We start from the raw sequence: 21,327 nt of genomic DNA on the forward strand, positions 1-21,327 counted from the left end.
ACATACGTAGATAGATAGATAGATAGATAGATAGATAGATAGATAGATAGATAGATGATAGATAGATAGATAGATAGATAGATAGATAGATAGATAGATAGATAGAAGCTGATGAAGGACTGACGAAGGATAGCAGTCTTCCAATATCTAAGGAGCTGCCACAAGGAAGAGGGGGGTATTCTGTAAGAGCACCTGAAGACAGAACAAGAAGCAATGGATGAAGACTCATCAAGGAGAGAAATCAAACTAGAACTAAGGAGGAATTTCCCGACAACGAGAACAATTAATCAGTGGAACAACTTGCCTCCAGAAGTTGTGAATGCTCCAACATTGGAAGTCTTTAAGAAGATGTTGGATAACCATTTATCTGGATTGGTATAGGGTCTCCTGCTTGTGCAGGCAGCTGGACTAGAAGTCCTCTAAGGTCCCCTCCAACTCTGTTATTCTTTTATTTCAAAAAAAGTTGCCAGATTTTGACTTGATGGGTCAACAGTCTGTGTTATGAAGAAAAAAACTTTTGAATTAAAAAAAAACCCATGGTGGTGTTTGGGATTATAGATTGTCCTCAGGTGGAAACCGCAGGAACCAATGTTGCTTTCAAGCCATTTTCAGCTTTCTTTTAAAAAAAAGGAAGCAATAACATTTCTGCATCTGCTTCCATTCCAGCCTAAAGCAAGACTTATTCAAACCAGGGGAAACCGTCCCATTTAATTACTCCAAGGTCTCAACGCGGTGCATGGCTTCCTTGTTCAATAATAGAAATCTCCTTCTTTGTTTACTGTTTCTTTTTTATTCAAGACCTAATCACTAGCTAAACGGAATAATGCCTTTGGACAACTTATTGACTTCCTATTTCAGTCTGATGTCATTCCCAGTCTACCCACCCTAGGGAAATGAAAAAGTTTAGCGTTCTGGGCTTTATTTTTTTCCCTTGCTTTGGATCCCAAGAGAAATGACCTTCTGCATTTCCAAAAGTCAAGTGAGATACCTTCTGGAGAACATCCCTCGTTGCAATCCCAGCTGCTCCGAAGCTGCACGATCCAGTGAAATGACAAAGAAATTAGCCCCGTGTTTTGAGCAATCTGAACTTTCTCTGTTTCTCTCTGGCTCTTGATGAGAATGCTGCGTTTGATAAATCAGCCGTCGTCCCTTATTGCCATGCGGAAATTGGGGGTAGGCAAAGGGTGGGTGGGGGGGAGATGTCAGCCACGTTTCCTTTCCTGAGTTCTCTTGAAAGCAATCAAATTTCACTGGCATGAGAAGGTAATGCTTAATTCGGCTCCCTCCCATAGTCGTTTCTTCGGCCCCGGAAAGTTAAAGAGAGGACGTATCTTTTGAAAGCTACAAAAATTGATTGGACTTGCAACAGATGAGACCCTGACAATGAATAAGATAAAGAGCAGATTTGGCACATTAAGGCGAGAGGAAATCTCATCGGTGCGTACCGTTCTCTGCTTTGCACACAGACTTCAATTAGCAGTTAAGGATGTGCTGAAATATGGAGAATGATTTAGTCATTTCAGAGTCTTCGCAGGAAGTTCAGGAAGGGAAGTGTGGTTGTAGTCAGCCAAAAAAAGGAGGGTGGGGGAGAAGAGAAAAAGAGGGAGGGAGAGAAGGAAGGAAGGAGGAAGAGAGAGGAAGAAATAAATTAATCAAGAACTAGCAATTGCAATATAATTGGGGCATCTAAAGAACATCCTATAGAAGGAAGGAAGGAAGGAAGGAAGGAAGGAAGGAAGGAAGGAAGGAAGGAAGGAAGGAGAGAAATAACAAGAAACAAGAAAAGGAAATTTAAAAAGAGAGTAATAAAGAAGAGAAATGAAGAGAAAAGAAGAAAGGAGGGAGGAAGGGAATGAAGGGAGAGAGGAAGAGAAAGAAATAAGAAAGAAAGTAGGAAGGAAGGAAGGAAAAAGAAAGAATGAAAGAAAGAAGAAATAAAGAGAAACAGAGCTTGAAGGAAGTAAGAAGAAAGAAAGAATAAAGCAGAGAAATAATGAGAAACAAGAAAAGAAAATTAAAGAAAGAGAAAATGGAAGTAAAGAGAGAAGAGAAGAGAAAGAGAGGGAGGGAGGGAGGGAGGGAGGGAGGATGAGAAACGGTAGGTTTCAAAAAAATTTAGAACCTCTTCTGTTGGTGTGATCTACTTTGTGGGAGTGGCTTGCTGGCCATGTGACTGGGTGGGAGTGGCTTGCCAGCCATGTGACTGGGTGGGAGTGGCTTGACAGTCACGTGACTGGGTGGGCATGGCCAACTTGTAAAATGTGGTGAAACACACTTAACAAAGCTCTTGCTTAGCAACCAAAATGTTGGCTCAGAAACTCTGGCATTTGAAGCACGCAAGTCTTAAAGCTGTCAAGTTACAAGACCCTTGTACCCCTAACCCTTTAGAAAAAAAAACCCAGGGGTGTTCAAACTTGGCAGCTTTAAGACTTGTGGACTTCAACTCCCAGAATTTCTCCTCCAGTCATGTTGGCTCAGGAACTCTGGCATTGAAGTTTGCAAGTCTTAAAGCTGTCAAGTTACAAGACCCTTGCACCCCTAACCCTTTAGAAAAAAAAAACCCAGGGGTGTTCAAACTTGACAGCTTTAAGACTTTAAGGTTTAGATAGGACTCTTAGAGGTGGGCAGGGCAATTGGTGAGCCACCCAATCAGTGAGCAGCGGGCGAGGCAAGCATAGTGCAGATGGGCAGCGGGATGGAGTGGAACCTGTTCTAAACGGCATGGTAGATTTGTGGAACCTCTTCTTTAGAAGAGGTTAGAATTGGTAGGAACCCACTCTGATGAGAAAGAAAGAAAGAAAGAAAGAAAGAAAGAAAGAAAGAAAGAAAGAAAGAAAGAAAGAAAGAAAGAAAGAAAGACACAGAGAGAGAGAGAGAGAAAGAAAGAAATAAGGAAGAAAGGAGGAAGGAATGAAGGAAGGAGAAAGAATGAGAGAAAGAGAAAGGAGGAGGAAGGCAAGAAGGAAGGAAAGAGAGAGAGAAAGGAAGGAAGGTAAGAAATAAAGGAAGGAAGGAAGGAACAATAATGTTATGCTGATTAGCTCACAATTCCAAGAACGTAACAACCGTTTTAAGGTCACAGAAACTGCAACCTGTGCAGATTTCATTTTCTAGAAACAAAAATGAAGGGATCTATATGCATCTTAGCACTGCTGTCCTCAGCCGGATTAGTTCATTACAGAATGAAGGCTCCTTCACCGAAAGCTAAAGACCATTATGCCTTCCAGTCTAATCATTCAGTCAATTTCTGTGCCTCAGAAAGGACCAGGACTTGGGAGTCCCCATTCCTAGTTCCAGGAGTGTTAGATCGAAAATCAAGAATAACACAAAGTGATTCTTCCAGTCTCAATTGTTCCACACCTGTAGACAGAATCTTGCCAGACTGAAGGTTCTACATCTGCAATATACTCTGGGAACTATTAGGGAGGAGGTGTCTTCAGCCTCATTCTCACACACAAAATATCTGGATCCAGTTGTCCTCTAGAATGCAGCCCCTCCTTGTTGGGAGTCCACACTGCAATGTTCCATCACAAGGACCTTCACCACTCTGCTCCATTGGCTCATGGAATGAGAGAGAAAAACCCGGCCAAAATCTTTCAGGAAATTTCTAGGGTCTAGAATTTGAGTATCTTGCTTCAATTCTATGCCATTCTGATTCTTGCATGCTGGTGATCTATCTTCATTTTTCTGCCTGTCTGCCTGTCTATCATCTATCTATCTACCAATTTCTTTCTATCTATCTATCTATCTATCTATCTATCTATCTATCTATCTATCTATCTATCTATCTATCTATTTATCATCTATTATTTATCCATTTATTATCCATTTTCATCATCATCAACTATCTTATCTAACATCTATTTCTCTATTGCTCTTACTATCATTTCATCAATTTATTATTTATCTCTATCTACCTATCTCAGAGGTGGGTTTCTGCCGAGGTGGCGCAGTGGTTAAATGCAGTACTGCAGGCTACTTCAGCTGACTGCAGTTCTGCAGTTCAGCTGTTCAAATCTCACCGGCTCAGGGTTGACTCAGCCTTCCATCCTTCCGAGGTGGGTAAAATGAGGACCCGGATTGTTGTTGGGGGCAATATGCTGACTCTGTAAACCGCTTAGAGAGGGCTGAAAGCCCTATGAAGCGGTATATAAGTCTAACTGCTATTGCTACTGCTATTGCTAGTTTGCCTACCAGTAGTGGCAGTGGCGGGAGGAAACTGATAGTAAAATAAATTGAAACCCACCACTGACCTATCTACCTATCTATCTACATCCATCCCTCCCTCCCTCCCTCCCTCCATCCATCCATCCATCCACCCACCCACCCACCCACCTACCTCATCCATCCATCCATCTATCATCCTATCTACCTACCTACCTACCCACCCACCCACCCACCCACCCACCTATCTATCATCTATCTGTCTGTCTGTCTGTCTGTCTGTCTGTCTGTCTGTCTGTCTATCTATCTATCTATCTATCTATCTATCTATCTATCTATCTATCTATCTCTATCCATCCATACATCCATTCATCTATCTATCTATCTATCTATCTATCTATCTATCTATCTATCTATCTATCTATCTATCTATCTATCTATCTATAGTCTATCCATCTAATATTCTTTTTCTCTTTTTCTCTCTCTCCCTTCCCTCCCCCACACTCTCTCTCTTAGAGAGTGGGGGAATTGGGAGGCAGAATCTGAAGTCAACAGGCTCAGATACATCTGCCAAGTGAAAGTCTACTTTGTCAAACATTTCCAGATTTTTTTTTAAAATTGCACCCAAGCCCTTGAGTATCCTTAGCACACGCTACCTTTTCTTGAAAAACTCTCCTTGGCTCACATGCCATTCCAAGGATTTGACTTTACTTGTCTCCAATCACCTGAGTTAACTCGGTGTGATACTGATTAATATCCCCATTTTAATTGTAAAGTTTTAATCACTGTCACGGGTGTGCACTTTTCCCCCTTACCGTACAATTTAGCAGGATACAATGGCTCATAAATTGAAACTGACTCAGCTAGTATTCTTCCTAGGCAAACACACCAAAAAAAGGGCAGATGCCTTTTTGATTTGAAAAGAGCAGCTTCTGGGTTGTAGGGCAAAACTCCATCAACAGAAATCAATCAGTTCATGGAAATAGTAGAATCAACGTAAAGTCAGGGTTCCAAATAGCATCCAAAATTAAATCAGAGTCCGAGGCAAAGTATTGCTCAAAGTTCCAATTTATTAAGAGAGCAATGTTGGCACATCTGGGAAAACCTGAATCTGAAAGCTTCCCGGTTTTCCCCACCCAGTTGAAAGTTCAAAATCTTGCCCCCACACCCACAAGTCCATCCCATGGTCCAATCTCCCACTGCCAAACTGGCAGCTTCCACCCATCCAGTTCCCATCAAGTGCAGAGGTGCAGAGACAAAGGATGACCTTGGCTTGTTAGAAAGAATTTTATTATAGCTACATATCATCTAACTCCATACAACCCCCTCTCTCATATTCCCACAATAGAAAATGTGTAGTAGAATAATAGAAAGTGTGGCAGGCCAAAGATCCAAAAGAAAAGATGGCTGCAGGCCTGACAGGTGGATGCTATCAGATCCTATTGGAGTAAAGATAAGCCCCATTCCTATGCCAAAATAGAATTAGTCCAGGGAAAGCATGACCTGACAAATGCGTGCACGACAAAAGCGTGCCGACAAAACCATGGTGCGAAAACTGCGATGTCATCAATGCGGCAACAACAGAATGCTGACAACAGCGCGATTTAAGTTAAGGTAAGGGTTAGGGTCAGGTTTAGGGTCAGGTTTAGGGTCAGGGTCAGGGTCAGGGTCAGGGTCAGGGTCAGGGTCAGGGTCAGGGTTAGGGTTAGGGTTAGGGTTAGGGTTAGGGTTAGGGTTAGGGTTAGGGTTAGGGTTAGGGTTAGAGCATGCTTCTGTCGGTGCGCTGTTGTCGGCGTGCTTCAGCGCTCATTTGACGGCGCAGTTTAGAACTCGCGGTTTTGTCACCACGGTTTCGTCGGGCACGCTTTTGTCAGTGAACCCAGGGAAAGCAGCCTATTTAAATATTGCATTTATAGAGTTTTTGAAACCATCCCAGCTTTCAAAGCAGTTTGAAATAATGATGCTGAAAAGCACATCCTTTGCCTTAAAATGGAACCAGATGTAAAAGTAACATCAATAGGACAGAGAAGTTTAATCTACCTTAAGCCAACTACTTCATCCAGTCAATCATTTAAATAATTGCCAGTAGTGTTCAGCAATAGCCAAAAAAGCCAATGCAATCCTAGGTTGCATTAACAGAGGGAGAAAATCAAGATCTAATATGTGAAGCATTAGTACTGCTTTATAAAAGCTTAAAGGGTGTGGTGGTTCAGTGGCTAAGACACTGAGCTTGTCAATCAGAAAAGTCCTCAGTTCACTGGTTCGAATCCAGAGGTGGGTTCCTACCAGTTCGCACCTATTCGGTAGAACCGGTTCGTCAAATCTACCGAACCGGTTAGAAGAGGTTCCACCAGTGGACCCGGAAAGGAGGCCACACCTACAGAAGAGGTTCCAATTTTTTTTGAAACCCACCACTGGTCCTTGGATATGATTATTCTACACTATCATGCTCATGTTTATAAAACTCAGTGCCTCTGTGAAAGGTAAGGATGACTACTGCGTTTGTGGTGCAATCAGAACATTCCGTGTGTTGAAGTTGTTTTAATGCAAACCAAAGATGCCTTTTAAAAAACAAGTTTACATCCTATTCTTCTGCATTCCAGTGCTGTGTGTGAGGTAATTTAAGGTGGTTCTGACAAGTGTCGTCGGCATCTTCATATCCAGTCACATGAGCGGCAAGCCACTCCCATCCAGTCACATAGGCAGCAAGCCACTTCCACAAAGAAGGCCACACCCACAGAGTAGGTTCGAACAATTTTTGAAACCCACCACTGTTCGAATCCCTAGCGCCGCGTAACAGAGTGAGCTCCCGTTACTTGTCCCAGCTTCTGCCAATCTAGCAGTTCGAAAGCATGTAAAAAATGCAAGTAGAAAAATAGGAACCACCTTTGGTGGGAAGGTAACAGTGTTCCGTGTGCCTTGGGCCTTTAGTAATGCTGGCCACATGACCACAGAGACGTCTTCAGACAGTGCTGGCTCTTCGGCTTTGAAAAGGAGATGAGCACCACCCCTTAGAGTCGGGAAGGACTAGCACATATACGCAAGGGGAACCTTTACCTTTATAATACCTTAGCAAGACAACATTTAGAATATTGCATGGTTTTTTTTTATTAGAAAGTTTTAATAAGTTTTACAATTCTATACCTTTCCCCTTCCCTCCCTCCCCCCCACAATCCCACATCCCCTCTCCCCTCCCCCCCACAACATCCCAGAACAAATACAGGGTATAAACATTTAACAATCATACACTAAAATAAACTAATTAACTTTAGCATCGTCCCTTCGCTTGTACCTTAACTCCCCTTTTCTAAAGCTAACTTTAGATAAATTGTAACATTCCTTGTTCATTCATTCATAAGCTAACTGAAATTTCTTAGTCCCATATTTATTTTGAATATAATCAATCTATCTTCTCCATTCCAACTTGTATTTCTCATCTGAATGGAGAATATTGCATCAAGTTTTGATCACCATATTATAAAGAAGATGTTGAGACTCTGCAAAGAGCACAGAGAACGCCAACAAAAATGATCAGGGGGCTGGAGGCTAAAACATATGAAGAACGGTTGTAGGAATCGGGTATGTATAGTTTAAGAAAAAGAAGGACTGGAGGGACATGATATCAGTATTCTAATGTCTGCCACAAAGAAAGGAGGTGTTCTGACCCAGCTCCCCAAACATGACAAATCCTCTGAAGTGAACTCAGAAATTCCTTGACTAGGAGTGCCAACAACTCCAGTAAAAAGCTTCTCTCACAGGCTAACCAATCTGTCCAGCTGGAAGATGGATACTTGCCTGCCACATTTATTCATCTCTGCCCCCTGCCTTTTATCCCCAGAGCTAGGGTGGGGCTTTGCTAGCAGCGGTGGCTCTTCCATCCCAAGGACCGGCCCATAGATTTCCACTGCTCTCCTCTCCTCTACCACATCTATTCATCTCTGCCCCCTGCCTTTTATCCCCAGAGCTAGGGTGGGGCTTTGCTAGCAGCGGTGGCTCTTCCGTCCCAAGGACTGGCTCATAGATTTCCACTGCTCTCCTCTCCTCTGCCTTCTGTGCATCCTGGACCCAGTTTATCCTCCTTTTCTTTATCAACCACCTCCAGATCTGGGGGCTATTGACTCTCTATCTGAAAGCTGACAGATGTCCCAGGCTTCGCCTCCCCAACTCTCTCTCGGAGCTCTCAGGTTGCCCAGATGCAGACCTGACTCCCACGCCACCTCCTCATCTGATTTGGCTTCTGGAGGAGCTGGTGGCCAACAGGGCACAACAAGGGGTCAACCCATTCTTCAAAACACCAGAAGGCAGGACAAGAAACGATGGATGGAAACTAATCAAGGATAGAAGCAACCTAGGAGAATTAACCAGTGGCACAGCTTGCCTTCATAGGTTGTGTGTGTTCCATCACTGAAGGTTTTTAAGAAGCAACTGGACAGCCCTTTGTCAGGAATGATATAGGGCATCCTGCTTGTACAGGGAGTTGGATTAGAACAGTGGTCCCCAACCTTTTTATCACCGCAGACCAGTCAGCCTTTGATAATTTTACCGTGGCCCGCTGAGCGCGTGCAGAGGTGGGGGGGCGTTGTTCTGCAGCGATCATGGCCCCCAGCCATTAATGTCTAAACTGCTGCAAGATATACTTAAATATTGATAAAATGTGAGGGGGTGTACTCACTTCTGTGATATCTATCCATCCATGTCTGTCTCTGTCTCTGTCTCTGTCTCTCTCTGTGTATGTATGTGTGTATGCGTGTATGTGTATATATCCTCTATCTATCTATCATCTATCTATCTATTTATCTATTTATCAATCCATCCATCCCTCTCTATCTATCAATCACCTATCCACCATCTATCTATCTATTCTAGCTGGCTGGGCAATTTGGGGAGTTGAAGTCCAAAAGTGTTAAAGTTGCTGAGATTGAGAAATGAGGACGAAACAAAAGGGAAGAGAATGAAACAAGGTCGTAGAGAGAGATTGCAAAATGAAAGGGCAACTTCTCTTTTTATTTCCTTCCACCCCCACCACCCCCACCACCCCCATCGCGTTCCTATCTGTGAAAGCTCCCCGCTCCCTTCCTGGGCAGCCAATTGCCAGAGAGGCAGTGTGTGTACGTGTGTGTGGGGGGGGGGGGGGTTGGCAGCCCGCGGCGCGCCTAGTCCGCTGTGGAATGCGCTGCCACCCGCCCAGCGCTTGCTCTCTCGCTCTCTCTCTCTCCCCCCCCCCTCCAATCTCCCGCTTCTGCTTCGACCGGCCAGCAACTTGTCCCCGCTTGCCCGGGGACTGGCCTCTGATTGGCTGGCGGGGAGAAAGCCTCGCCAGGGAAGGAGGCGAGGACTCCGCGGTGACGTCATGGGGACGGCGCCCCCAGGTAGCGGCAAACCGAACGCGCTCCGTCTCCACGGGCTACAAAGGCGGCCGGGCGGCCGGCCGGGGTGGGAGTGGGGTTTGGACCGGAGAGGCGGCTCTCGGGTTCGAGTCCCGGGGTTGATCTCAGGCTGCGCGTGTGGGTGAAGAGGCAGCAGGGATCATGGCCCCCGGCCGCTGCAGGGATCATGGCCCCCGGCCGCTGCAGCGATCATGGCCCCGGCCGCTGCGCGGCCCGGTGCCAGGTACTCCACGGCCCGGCACCGGTCCGCGGACCGGGGGTTGGGGACCACTGGATTAGAAGACCTCCAAAGTCCCTTTCAACTCTGTTATTCTGTTCTCTTCATCCACCCCAATTTACAGGAATATAGATAGTACCTGCTTAAGGACCTGTATTTGGACTGGAATTTCTGCTACTAAGCATCATTAGGAGAAACATCACATAACTGTACTACTTAATGATAGCAGTTATTTATTTTATTTATTTTATTAATTAGACTTATATACCGCTTCATAGGGCTTTCAGCCCTCTCTAAGCGGTTTACAGATTTTTTTAGGAAATTGAGTCAGCAACTTGCCCCCGCAGTCTGGGTCCTCATTTCCGTGACCCGTCAAAACCGTGGAGGACAAAATCGCGCTCGACGAAAGCGCGCATTTGACGTCATCACAGCGCGACGAAAAAAATTAAAAATTGAAATAAAAATAAAATTAAAGCAAGCCGATTCACATAAAGGTAAGGGTTAGGGTTAGGGTTAGGGTTAGGTTAAGGGTTAGGGTTAGGTTTAGAGCGTTAGGGTTACGTTTAGCGTTAGGTTAAGGGTTAGCGTTAGGTTTAGAGTTAGGTTAAGGGTTACGTTTAGGGTTAGATTTAGGGTTAGGTTAAGGGTTAGGTTTAGGGTTAGGTTTAGGGTTAGGTTTGGGGGGGTTAGGGTAAGGTTTTTGCTTTATTTTTACATTTTTTGATCACAGCGCGATGTTTTCGTCGCGCTGTGATGACGTCAAATGCGCGCTCTCGTCGAGCGCAATTTTGTCCTCCGCGGTTTTGTGGTGGAACCCCTCATTTCACCCACCTCAGAAGGATGGAAGGCTGAGTCGACCTTGAGCCGGTGAGATTTGAACCGCTGAACTGCAGATCACAGTCAGCTGAAATGGCCTGCAGTACTGCACCTTAACCACTGCACCACCTCGGCTCTTCTGATAATCCCAGTTCTGATAATCCCAGTTACAGTTGTTAGGCCAAGAGCATACTGTTGTTAGGTGAGGTCCTCACACTGCCTCAAATTCCCCCACCCATGTTTGATTGAACAACTACTAGGTTATAGTAGTTATTGTGTTGGAATAGGTTTGAGGATACCTTGGTTTTAGTCTTTACATCTCCCAGCTGTGTCAGTTTCCAGGATGAGTTAGGACTACTTACTTACCCATCTGGGTTATTGTCACAGAACAAGAAGCAAGGAGTTCTACATAATGTTCAATACAATTCTCAGTTACAGTTAGGCGATGTTGGGACTTGGAGTCCTCACAGTTGGGAGTGACTTGCTTTCTATTATTAGTTGGCTAATATCTGCAGACTATGAGATGTTATGGATAATATTTATACGAACATTATTTATCCCTTGGAGAGTTGCCTTGATTCATATTACAATTGAACATTTCTGGAAGATGATTGAGATTTTTAATCATGCTTTTCATTATCATTCAAGGAATATAATTATAATGATAACGAAGAAACAATCCCCTTCTATTATCATTAAATTGGTCATTCAGGGAAGCCGTAAAAGAGACATCAGTTTTGCAGGCTTTCCTTGAGTGGTTGAGTATTTTTTTCTTCTTGTTCTTGTTCTTGTGGTTTGATCTGAACTAACTTTAATAACCAAGGTTTCTGCAAACTATATCCCAGACCTTGATGGGGGATTAATTGATTCAGGTGTTTGTTTTACTATGCTACTCATTCCCAAAATCTCCCAGCAGGTAACAAAACATTGTGGTTGAGAACTTCCTCATAGAAAGTAAATAAATCCAGTGTCAAGCTTCAAAAAGTGATTTTTGCTGTTGCAACTATTATCACTTCTCAGCTTGCCAATGAACTATGGGGGGTGAGGAAGAAAGGGTAAGATAGAACAAAGCTCCGGATATCAAAATGCCAGCCATGGGAACCAAGGACATCTCGGCAGGTGTTTACCTGAGCTAAACAAGACTTTCTCACAACAATACTAGAAGTCTCCATTGGACAATGTAACCTGGTGTAATAGGTGGAGGAAAGGAAGTCCTGAACTTTAACTATAAGGGTTTGCATGGAAAATATTAGATCTGGTTTTGACCTCTTCTTTGCCAATACTCTTGTGGCCCACCCAGCAGCCAGCAGAGCTGGCAGCAGATTCAGACAGTGAGGAGGTTGGGGAGGAACATGGGCCAGTCCCGGAGTCTGGGGAAGGCTCAGATGAGGGCTCTGTGTCTGAGGCAGAGATGGAGCCAGAGCCATATGCCAGTTATCAGCTGCCTTTAGAGTCAGATATCAGTGAGGCAGACGAACAGCTGGAGCCTGTTCTCTGTGTGCTCATGCACAGAGTTGCCAGATGAAGGGAACAGGTAAAGAATAAGGGTCGACTTGGGAGTAAAGCCACAGGTGGGCGATGAATGGCCCCTCCCAGAGGAAATAAAAGAGGAGCAAAAGGGGAGTGGAGTTTGCAGGAGACAATTAATTCGCTTAATTGATTCTTGACTCTCAGAGATTCCTTGCCAAGTTTTGCAGAGATCGGCCTGGCAGCTCTCCAAGCCAGATAAGGTCTGTGACTGTAAATCTTCCGTTGAAAGACTTTGCTGGATGTGAATGAGCAGAATTCACAGTCAATTAATAAAAGGTTTTTTTTTTTCCGGGACAAGGAGTTTGCTTCATGCTCTTGGGAAGCCTCAGTCAAAACAGATACAATGTTTTGCTCTAAAAGATTGGAACATCTCAGCTGTGTTTGCTTTTGGTTGTCTTCCTCAGTTGGAATGTTGACATTCAGCTATAAGGAACAGAAACAAATCTCAACCACATTGCAAGGCTCAAAGGGAAACTAAAACATACACAACGCACTAATAGACCCATATCTAAATTGTGCCCTGTATCTCCTCTTCTCAACCCAGTTCAAAAATATAGACTGGACCTCCATATAGATGGCGTTCCAAAGTATGAGGACAATTGTCAACCATTGTCCATTTCCCAGGTCCCATCAGATGACAGTCTTGAATAGAGAGCAATTGGAAGGATTTGAGCCTGATCGAACCGTTCCTATAACTATGGGAAAAGCTGGTCCTGTGGATAACCAGATCTGGAACTGTTGTGGGGTCTTTAAGCACATTGAATGAAGGAGGCCAACTGACAATCAACATAGTTCCTAAAGCAGTGGGATCATTCACGTATAAGGACAAACAGACGTAATCAAAGGCCATCACTTCTTAATATTAGCATTAGCTTCCAAATGGTTTTTGAAGGGCATTCCCTTGTAGAACATGTGACAGTGATTCATGGAGAAAGTAACTGGGTCATGAGTGATGATAAGGTCTTTTCCAATCCAGAAATGGCTGAAACTGATGCACAAGATAAACCTATGAAGAAATCTTCCAGACCACAACTGTCACCTTTTCTCGATACCTCTGGTGGATCACCTCTGAATTGCAGTGTACAAACCTGTTCAGAGCTGAAGAGGATATTATCTGGTCCACAGACTCAAAGCCCCTCTGCTTTTGAAGACATTCAGTCTTTTCCCATCCACTGTGATGGAAGTTGAAGGAAAGGAGACCCCTCTTGGAACTCCAGCTTGGAGTCGTTCAGGGGAGGAAATATCTGACATCAAACTCTTAGGTCTATAGCTGCCAAGGGAAGGCAGACATACCAGTCAAATTCTTGTAATATAGGTGATCTACAAAAAAGTGTCTATGGATTTTACCCCTCCGTTATTTTTGTTAGGTACAATTACTGATTGTACAGTTGTAGAGATTAGCTTGATTTTGCATTTAATAACCGCAGCTAGACTCTTGGTGGCGCAATACTGGAAGAAGGAAGATTTGCCTACGATTCAAGAATGGACATTGAAAGTAACAAACCTAGCCGAGATGGCCAAAATATCTGCATATCTTAAGGACCATTCAAACAAGAGATATAAACTGGAGTGTAAAAGATGGATTGATTATATACAAAATAAATACGGGACTAAGAAATTTCAGATAGCTTATGATTAAAGAAATTAGGAATGATATAAATTGTTTAGAGTTAGCCTAGCAAGGAGGAGTTAAAGCTCAAGTGAAAGATGTTATTAACTTTTTTTCTTTTTAAGCTTATTTAGGCATGTTTTTGTTAAAGATTTATACCTTGTATTGGTTCTGGGAAGTCTGGGGGGGGAAGGTTGGGGGGAAGGTTGGAGGGGAGGGTGGGGGGAGGGAAGTAAATATTTGTAAAAGCTTGTTTTTTAAAATTTTCAATAAAAAAGTGTCTATGGATGATGATGGATAGATCTTTTTTGTTGTTCTGATTTGTCTCTCCCCTTCTTTCTTTCTTTCTTTCTCTCTCTCTCTCTCGCTCTCTTTCTCTCTCTTTCTTTCTCTCTCTTGTAAAACATAGCAATTAGCAATAGCAATAGCAGTTAGACTTATATACTGCTTCATAGGGCTTTCAGCCCTCTCTAAGCAGTTTACAGAGTCAGCATATCGCCCCCAACAACAATCCGGGTCCTCATTTTACCCACCTCGGAAGGATGGAAGGCTGAGTCAACTCTGATCCAGTGAGATTTGAACAGCTGAACTGCAGAACTGCAGTCAGCTGAAGTAGCCTGCAGTGCTGCATTTAACCACTGCGCCACCTCGACTCTTAAAATACTGAAGCGGGCAAGAGATGATGGATAGATGATTCCTTTTTTGTCATTGTTCTGATTTCTCTCTCTCTCTCGTCTTTCTTTTTTTAAGGTGGGTGACATGATTAGGTAGGATAGAAAGAAAAAGTATTTTAATAAAGGGTGATAGGATTAAAAGCTAAATAAGTAATAGAAATAAGAGAAGGGGGAATACTAATGTATACATTTTTATATAATAAAATAAAACTAATATCAAGAGGAAAGATGGAATAATTGATTAATGATAGATTGCAACATAAATCTGCATTATTATTAGAAAAATATAAGTTGATTGAATGTAATAATAATTATTAAATTTATCAGTTTTCCTTATAATAAAATGCAAGACACCCAAGTGCCACATGTTCACATATTCATTTGATATATTTGTTAAAAAAAAATTTTTAAAAAAAACTTGGGCGGGAAAGTGTCTATTTGGACTTGTTGACAGAGTGATTCTGGTGACTTGCACCTGACATTAATCTATCCAGACTCCTACTCAGAAGGAGACCCTCTAAGGATAGGTATTGACACTGGCGAGGTTCTATCCTCAATTTTGGGTCTTCACTTCCCAAAATGAAGGGGAGGGGGACAGTCCTTCTAAACAATTAAATGTTTTGAAGAGAGCATCACCTGGCTGGGAGGATTCCTTGAAATTGGAGAAGGATGGCTCGTCTGACACTTCATTGCTACCTGTACTGATAAATTTCCTTGAGAACTCAAAAAAAGAGAAGGAGAAATGGAAGAAGGGCTTGCATGTTTAAAGCGAGGAATGATGTGATGGAATAATCAGCCAAAGGAGAGAAAGACTCTCTGGACCAGTAAAGAGACATTCCAGGTTGGAGTGTGTCCAGGGGAGGAAATGTTTAAGATCACACCCTCAGATCTATATCTGAACTTTCTCAAGGTAAGGCAGACAGCATGGTGAGATTCTTGTAGTACAGGTCCTCAGTGACAAAGTGTCCCTTCCTTCCTTCCTAATGTCAGGGTTCCAAATAGCATCCAAAATAAAATAAGAATCCGAGGCAAGAAATTCCTCAAAGTTCCACTTTATTAAAAGAGCCAGGTTGGTACATCTGGGAAAACCTGAATCTGAAAGCTTCCAGGTTTCCCCCACTCAGTTGAAAGTTCAACATTCTGCCCCAAACACCCACAAGTTCATTATATGGTCCAATCATTCACTGCCATGAAGACAGATTCCACCCATCCAGTTCTGGCCAGGTGCAGAGACAAAGATGACCTTGACTTTCTAAGAAGAAGGTTATTATGGCTACATATCACCCAACTCCACATAATCCCCCCTCCCATTTTCCCACAGTAGAAAGTAGACAGTAGAAAGTGTGGCAGACCTGAAATCTAAGAAAAGATGGCTTGCAGGTCTGACAACTTTCTTCCTTCCTTCCTTCCTTCCTTCCTTCCTTCCTTCCTTCCTTCCTTCCTTCCTTCCTGCCTGCCTGCCTGCCTGCCTGCCTGCCTGCCTTCCTGCCTTCCTGCCGTCCTTCCTGCCTTCCTGCCTTCCTGCCGTCCTTCCTGCCTTCCTGCCATCCTTCCTGCCTTCCTGCCTTCCTGCCTTCTCTTTCTTTCTTTCTCCTCCCCTCCTCCTTCCCTCTTTTTCCTTCCTTCCTTCTTTTTTCTTTTTCTCCTCTCCTCCCTCCTTCCTCCCTTCCTCCCTCCTTTTCCTTCCTTCCTTCCTTCCTCCTTCCTTCCACACTTTCTTCCTCCCACCCTTCTCTCCCTCCCTCCCTCCCTCCCTGCCAGTCCCTGAACAATATAGAGGGAGTTTATTTATTTATCAAATTTATATGTCTGCCCATCGTAGAAAAAAACAACTCCGAGCAGCTTCATATTTCATTTTCATATTGTCTTCTGGGATTTCTTCATGTAAACTTCCCGTACTAGCTTACAGCTCAAATATTTCCTCAGTTGCCTTTCATCCAGTTATTACACAGTCTTGACCTTCATCTCTTGAATGCTTCAACAGTATTAAAAGAGAGAGAGAGAGAGAGATAGAGAGAGAGAGAGAGAGATCCTAAATGTGCTCATGATTATTAAATATGTCAGTATGATAAATTCAGATCAAGAAGAAAAGCAATACATCAAACAAAACAGTATCGTTTCCACACCGATAATTGTGATAATAGTAAAAAAAGAAAAAAGGAGGAGAAAAGAGGAGTAAGGGATGGAAATAATATTATGAATCAGTTCAAAAAGGGATGTAAATCAGAGATGGTATTCAGCAGGTTCTGACCAGTTCTGGAGAGTGAAGTGAAAATTTTGAGTAGTTTTGAGAGCAGGTAAATGCCACCTCTGGCTGGCCTCGCCCCCATCTATTCTCTGCCTCCCGAGTCCCAACTGATCGGGAGGGAATGGGAATTTTGCAGTAACCTTCCCTTGCCACGCCCACCAAGCCACACCTTAAAACCTTTTCTTCTTAAAACTCCAGTGTTGGAGCATTCACAACTTCTGGAGGCAAGTCATTCCACTGATTGATTGTTCTCACTGTCAGGAAATCTCTCCTTAGTTGGTTAGTTCTCTCTTTATTCAGTTTCCATCCATTTCAGGTGTTTTGGAGAATAGGTGAACTCCCTTCTTCTTTGTGGCAGCCCCTGAGATATTACTGCTGTCATATCACCCCTAGTCCTTCTTTTCATTAAATTAGATATACCCAACTCTGGAAACCATTCACATGTTTTATCCTCCAGATGCTTTTTTTCTACACTCCTTCTAGAGTCTCAACAACTTTTTTGTGCTGTAGCAACCAAAACTGGATGCAATATTCCAAGTGTGGTCTTATCAAGGCATTATAAAGGGATATTAAGTCTCTGCCCCAAGGCTCAGCTATTTGAGTTTCAATGTCCTTGGATATTCCCTGTTGCTGCTTAAAGACATGTTAGTCCTAATACAGAGTCCTTCATCCACAATGGTGTCAAGCAGAGAAAATCAGGAGTCCAGGCAGTTCAATGAATATAGGTTCATTGTTTGCTAATTCTCTGCACAAGAATCTGAACTACTAACAGTCAAAGCAAATTAGCGGTAAATAAGAGTCAATGGAACTCAAGGAGGATTTAGATCTCTTGTGGGTGTGAAAGGACTCCAAACTGATGATACATTTGACCCCTCCCTTGGGCACAACCTGGTATTTTCCTAAAACAACTGCTTGCCTATTCTCCATTACTGAGACAGGGTTCCAAATAGCATCCAAAATTAAATCAGAGTCAAAGGCAAATGAGTCCTCAAAGTTCCAATTTATTAAGAGAGACATGTTGGCACATCTGGGAAAACCCGAATCTGAAATCTTCCTTGTTTTCCCCACCCAGTTGAAAGTTCAAGATCTTGCCCCCATATCCACAAGTCCATCAAATGGTCCAATCTCCCACTGCCATGCTGGCAGCTTCCACCCAGTCAGATCTGGCCAGGTGCAGAGACAAAGGATGACCTTGGCTTTCCAGAAAGAATTTTGTTATGGCTACATATCATCTAAGTCTGTACCAGTGGTGGGTTGCAGGCAGTATGCCTTGGTACGGGCATACCAGTGCCTGCCAGGAGCACCGGGTACCATTCCGGTATGGTGCTCCAGAGGGCCCATCTGCCCACCCTCATTCCTTACCTGCATTTGAAGGAAATGGGCCATCTATGTACGCAGACACACACAGCATACGGTGCCTGTGCGATGCTCTGCCGAGCAGCTTGAGCATCATGGAGATGTCACGGAGCATCACAGGAGGTAAGGATGCATGCGTGCGCTGCTCGCATGTGCGCTGCATTTATTTATTTATTTATTTATTTATTTATTTATTTATTTATTTATTTATTTATTTATTTATTTATTTATTTATTTATTAGACTTATATACCGCTTCATAGGGCTTTCAGCCCTCTCTAAGCGGTTTACAATTTTTTTAGCAAATTGAGTCAGCAACTTGCCCCCACAATCCGGGTCCTCATTTCACCCATCTCGGAAGGATGGAAGGCTGAGTCAACCTTGAGCCGGTGAGATTTGAACCGTTGAACTGCAGATCACAGTCAGCTAAACTGGCATGCAGTACTGCACCCTAACCACTGCGCCACCTCGGCCATTCATGTGGTGGCCACCGGGCCACATTGCACTGTACCAGTTGCAATGGGATCCGGAACCCACCACTGGTACCTACAAATCCCCCCTCCCATTATCCTACAATAGAAAATGCATAGTAGAATAATAGAAAGTGTGGCAGGCTAAAGATCCAAAAGAAAAGATGGCTTGTAGGCCTGACACTGGGGTGTGCATGTATGTGTTCCCCTCTAGGAAATATGTCCAGCTGAATTTCAGATGCCATCAGCTCAGCGACGTGTAGTCAGGGGAGGCAGGGGAGGCAGGGCCTCACCACTGTCATCATGAAAAGAAAAAAAAATGTAAAAGGAAAAAGGCTGAGCTAGTTGCTGCCAGAGTCACAGTGGATGACTCTGCTTAGTGCTTCACTGTTTAAAAAAGCCTCTTAAAAAGTGCCCTCTGCAGGAGGAGGCGAGGGGAACCACGTGCCTCATTTAGTCTATCTTTATGATCACTCGAGCAGAGTTAAGCAAGGGTTAAAAGGCGAAAAATTCCTTATGTAGATGAGGCACGTGGTTCTCTCGCCTCCTCCTATAGAGGGTGGTTTTTTTAGAGGCATTTTTAAACAGTTAAGCAGAGTCATCCATTGGAGGCTCTGGCAGCAGCTAACCCAGCCTGACCTCAGCAGCTCTTGCCTTTTTCTTTTTACATTTTTACATTTTCATGATGGCAGGCAAGAGCAGAGTTGAAATCATCTGTGATTGTGAAACAGCTGGAAAAGGTATGTGGGTCGGAGGGAGGGGGAGGAATTCAAAATTAATGTAATTTGTAAGTAATTGTAAGTAAGGTGTGTGTGTGTGTGTGTGTGTGTGTGTGTTTGTTTGTTTGTTTGTTTGTTTGCTTGTTTCTTTACTCAGCAGGAAGGGGGTAGAAGAGGCAGGGAGGGTAGCCCGCCAGCTTTCTTTCTCTGTGTTGGGGCAGCCCACCAGCAGAGGCGGGTCTTTCTTTCTTTCTTTCTTTCTTTCTTTCTTTCTTTCTTTCTTTCTTTCTTTCTTTCAAGAAAGCGGCTTTTGGCTGCCGCGGCAATATGTCCAACATAGAGGCCAAAAGCTGCTTTCTTTCTTTTTGCCTCACCAGCCATAAACCACACCGAAGGTCACCACATCAGCCAAGCCTCCAAGTTAGAGAGGGAGATATGTCCATTGGCCTCCGGGGGACTTTGGAATCTGCTCTACAGATTTTTTTATTTTTATTTTATTTTATTGACATTTATAGGCCGCCCTTTTCCCTAAGGGGACTCAGGGCGGCTTACATTTCATAGGAAGGGAGTGTAAGACAGGACACAAAAGAAATGTGAATAAAGAAAGAAAATAACCAATAAAACACAACATTCATTCAACATTCGGGCGGGGCGAGATTACCGAATGTAAAACCTCTTAGTGAAACTCCAGAATTCAGTAATATTTCTGCTTGGGAATTGACCTCCCTGCTATAAAGAAACTTGGTTGCCAGAGCTGATCAATTCTGTGACGAGATAGCAGTGAAGTTTTCTTACATTATGGTATCCCAGAGATCACAATAGGGTAGGGTAGGGTAGGGTAGGGTAGGGTAGGATAGGATAGGATAGGATAGGATAGGATAGGATAGGATAGGATAGGATAGGATAGGATAGGATAGGATAGGATAGGATAGGATGGGATGCAGAGATGGGTTCCTACCAGTTCGCACCTATTTGGTAGAACCGGTTTGTCAAATCTACCAAACAGGTTAGAAGAGGTTCCACCAGTGGACCCGGAAAGCAGGCCGCACCTACAGAAGAGGTTCCAAAATTTTTTGAAACCCACCACTGATGGGATGGGATGGATGGGATGGGATGGGATGGGATGGGATGGTAGGGGAGGGGAGGGGAGAGGAGAGGAGAAGAGAGGAGAGGCAGGGAGGGGAGGAGATGGGAAGGGAAGAGAAGAGAAGCTAAGATTTCTTTTTATTGCCCAAGTGTGATTGGACATCCAGGGAATTTCTCTGCAGTGCATAAGCTCGCAGTGTACATACCAACAACAAAGTAATATAATTATAAGATACCAATAGGAGAATTTAATAGGAAAGATGAGAAGGATAACCGTAATACAGTTTCACCTGCTGTTTTCTATCTGTTAGAAAGCTTATAATCCACCTACCAGGGTGGTCAGGCACAGCTAGCTGAGTCAGTTTAGAGAGAAGTATTTCTGGAATGATGGCACTGAATGCCCAACTGAAGTCTACAAAAAGGACCCTTGCATACGTTCATGAGGATTCAAGAGGTTGTAAGATGTAGTGCAGTGACATATCGACATGTTTTTGCTTGGTCTGGAGTTGAAGGCATCTCAGAAGCTTATGACCCCCTAGAGACAACCTTGGACTTGATACATGTTATTGGTGGCCCAGCTCATAACTGAGGTCACACATTAGATCTTTTTTTTTTTCAGTTGGGACAGTAATAACACAATCTGGAATTGGGAGAAGTTGCCATCTGTCTTTTATGAGGGCTTGATCACTCACTGTTAATTTTGAACTGGAGGAGTCTATTTGATCAGTCTACCTTGGATGCAGAATAGACACAAAAGTGTTGGAATAAAGAAACCAAAGCCAAGTTTTCAGTAGAACCATCATAATCTGGATGTCTATGGCGATTCTCAGTCCTCTAGGTCATGGTTCTCCCAAAGGTGCTTTTTCAAGAGGCATCTGGACTTCCTTGGTTTTTCTTTGAAGACATTTTGCTTCTCATTCGAGAAGATTGTTCAGCTCTGAAGAAGTAAGTTGACATCTTCAAAGAAAAACCAAGAAAGTCCAGTTGCCTCTCGAAAAAAGCACCTTTGGGATCATCATAATCTGGGTTGTAAATCTCCTCAGAGTAGGTCC

The sequence above is a fragment of the Thamnophis sirtalis genome, unplaced genomic scaffold (assembly GCF_051295495.1).
Source record: "Thamnophis sirtalis isolate CommonGarterSnake01/CBP01778 unplaced genomic scaffold, rThaSir2_p1.2 scaffold_5, whole genome shotgun sequence".
Classification (NCBI taxonomy): Eukaryota; Metazoa; Chordata; class Lepidosauria; order Squamata; family Natricidae; genus Thamnophis; species Thamnophis sirtalis.